This window comes from Meriones unguiculatus (assembly GCF_030254825.1).
Source record: "Meriones unguiculatus strain TT.TT164.6M chromosome 13 unlocalized genomic scaffold, Bangor_MerUng_6.1 Chr13_unordered_Scaffold_37, whole genome shotgun sequence".
Classification (NCBI taxonomy): Eukaryota; Metazoa; Chordata; class Mammalia; order Rodentia; family Muridae; genus Meriones; species Meriones unguiculatus.
In genome coordinates this window covers 776,846-780,620 of record NW_026843647.1, presented here as the reverse complement: position 1 = coordinate 780,620, position 3,775 = coordinate 776,846, and positions in this window count along the sequence as shown.

The following is a 3,775-nucleotide window of genomic DNA, read 5'->3' as shown; positions in this document are numbered from 1 at the left end:
AGAATAATAAATGACATGGTTTCTTGATGCATTCACACATTTGATTTTTGTTCATCATAGACATGTGCTATAGGGATTATGGTTTTTCCAGAAACTTAGGAACACTACTACAAGTACATGAGTAACCTAGTTTTACTATGGACTACTTGTTTAGTATAATGTTTTGGATATACTTTCATCACTCTTTGAATACATTTAGTAATATCTGAGTTGTAAGAGACTAAACAAATTGCAATTCTACCTTATTACAGTAATGAGGCTATGAGTTAAAAATTGATCTTGTGTAAGGTATGTTTTCCTTGCATTCTTTCTTAGAGGATGCCGTGCAAACACATATCAAATACCTAACATGGAGATACATGGTTCAGTAACAAGTTAGTCATCATCAATAAATACACTTAAAGCAGTTCATTTACACTGTCCTTTCTCTTTCAAACTTCCAGAACATATTAAAATTTTCTCAGAACCATATTTATATTAGATTACACATGAAAATTACCTTGCATGTCTTTTATAACGTTGACAATACTCTTCCATATTATGACCTTCCCAATTGTAGCCTAAAATATAGTAACAGACAATGTATGCTTTGTTATATGAAATAAGACAAAATTGAAGTCGTGATCTATGGTAAAACAAAGAACCATTCACCTCATTCTTCCATATCTTCAAGAGAAATTACAGAAGCACATCAATAATGAATAAAGATTTTCCCCATATTTTAAAAAGTAAAGAAAATTCATTGTCCTACCATATCAGTAAGGTTCCTGTAGGTCTCCAGCATTACATTTTTGTAGAGATTCCTCTGGGAAGGATCCAGCAAAGACCACTCTTCATGAGTGAAGTTCATATGCACATCATTGTAGGTCAATGAAGTCTAAAATAACCACACACATGTACAACAGAAAAAATGATGCTTAGAATACTGGAAATGTATCCTTCATTTACAATATTTTCAAAGTATTCTGATGTTTCTTCTACTTATTTTGTGACACACAAGTTTTAAGGCAATAACTAACTTTTTATTTTTTAGGAGGAAACTGAATAGTGAAGTTCATGTTTATATTTTTTCATCCTTTAACTAGGATGCAGACTTGCAAGAGAAATGTCAATCAACAGATAAAGAGAGAGAGAGAGAGTAAACAGATTAACAGTACTGAGCCCATATGAGAGAAATAGTATAAACGATTCCTGACTCTTATAAGAATGGGCAAACTGGGTGTATTTTCTGATGACTTTAATTCCAAACTCACTCAGGAAATAGAGGCTGGTGTATCTCATAGAGCTGAGTGCTAGCCTGCTCTATGCAATAAATTCCAGGACACTCAGTGGTACATAATCAGATCCTGAATAATACACAAAAATTAGTCAAACAAACAAGATAAAAGACTTAAAGATCTTTCTCAAGTTTCTACAAAGTGGTACACATTCACTCCAGTTCTGCATACATGTCAAGAAACCTGAAGTGCCTCATTTTAAACTGTAATATTACTATGATCTTTTTAAAACTGAAATATATGTTTGAACAATTACAAAAGGAGAGATGAAAATATTAGCAATTTAAATGTTGATCATCAATAGGCAACACGGGGGATGGAGGTATGGCTCAGTGGTTAAGAACACTGTCTGTTCTTCCAGAGGACCTGGATTAAACTCCCACACCCACATGACAGCTAATACCTGTCTGTAATACAAATATATGCAATAAAATACTCGTAGAACAAATCCAAGAACACATCAAAGATATACACGATGAACAAATTGGCTTAAAACATAGGGATACAGGGATGGTTCAACATAGGAAAATACATCAATGTAATCCACCATATAAGCAAACTGAAAGACCAAGATCACATGATCATCTCATTAGATGAGAAAAAGCCTTTGACAAAATCTAACATGCCTTCATGTTAAAAGACTTGAAGAAATCAGGCATATAAGGGATCAGTAACATACTTAACATAATAAAGGCAATAAAAAGCAAGGTGAGGGCTAACATCAAATTATTTGGAGAGAAACTTAAAAAATTCCACTCATATGAGGTACAGGACAAGGATGCCTCCCCTCTCCATATATTTTCAATATACTCCTGAAGTCCTAGTAAAGCAATAAGACAACTGAAGGTTATCAAGGAGATAAAATTTGGAAAGAAAAAATTGAAAGTGTCATTATTCACAGATGATTTACTAGTATACCTAGGTGACAAAAGAAATTCTACCAGAGAATTCCTACAGTTGATAAACACAAAGTGGTTGGGAACACAATTAATTAAAAATTTCATTAGTCCTGTATACAAATGAAAAATGGGTTGGGAATGAAATTTGGGAAATAACACCCTGAACAGTAGCCACAAAAAACATGAAGTGAAAGACCTCTATGACTAGAATTTGAAGTCGTTAAAGAAAGAAACTAAAGAAAATATCAGAAGATGGAAAGATCTCCCAAACTCATGGATATATAGGATTAACGTAGTAAAACAGCATTCTTTAAAAAAATTATTAATTATACTTTATTCACTTTGTATCCCCCTGTAGCGTACTTCCTCCTTCCTTCCCAAACACTCCCTTTATCCCCCTTCTCTAAAACAGCATTCTTAAAAAATGAAGTCTATGGGTTCAATCCATTTTCCAACAACATTCCAACACAATTCTTTACAGACCTTGAAAGAGCAAACATTAACTTCAAATGGAAAATTAAAATACTCTTGATAGCAATAAATTCCTGTACAATTGGAATAAGGACACAGAAATAAACCCACACTCCTATTGTAACTTTATTTTCAACAAAGAAGCCAAAATCATACAATGGAAAAAAGAAAGTATCTTATACCACTCAAATGGCTAAAATAAAAAAAATAAAATAAAATAAAAATAAACTAAAGTGACAACACATTCTGTTTAGGATGTGGAAAAAAGGGAACTTTCCTTCAGAGCTGATGGGAGTGTAAACTTGTACAACTTCCCTGGTAATCAAACTGGTGAATTCAAGAAAATTGGGAATAGTTCTACCTCAATACCCATCTATACCACTCCAGGGAATACATCCAAAAGATGTTCCATTTGTTCTACTATGTTCATAGTGGTTTTATTCATAACAGCCAGAAAGTGAAGAATGGATAAAGAACTTCTAGTACATTTACACAATGGAATACTTCTCAGTTATTAAAAATAAGAAATCATGGAAATTGCAGGCAAACGGATCGAACTAGAAAAGATCATTCTCAGAGAGATAACCAAGACACAGAAAGAAACACATTTCTAATAAGCAGATAATAGACCTATAGTATAGGATACGCATACTACAATCCACACACCCAAAGAAGCTAAGTAACAAGAAGAGTCCATGGGAGGTTGCCAGAATGTCACTCAGAATAGAAAACAGAACAGACAGCAGAAGTGGATGAAGAGAGGGAACTTGGCAGAAGTTGGAATAGGGAGGGGGGAAATGTGGGTATCAGATGTGGGGAAAATTGTAGTAGGAGGTGAGAGGGTTGAGAACAAGAAAGGAGACTGAGGTGGTTTCATTTTTGGATTTATTTGATAGGGAAGGTTCTTGAGAGGACCTACGTGTGACTGGGTGTGATTCCAGCTGAGACTTCTAACAGACAGGCAGGGAAAAAGAGACATGGATAAAGAAGTGACCACCTCCTAGACAGTCAGGACTAGGGGAGAGAAGAAACAACAACTGGACCACAAAACCCATGATCCAAAAATTACCCTGCTTACAAGGAGTTTAGGGATAAGGAGGGAAAAAAGAGTAAGGGAAGTCCAACCAA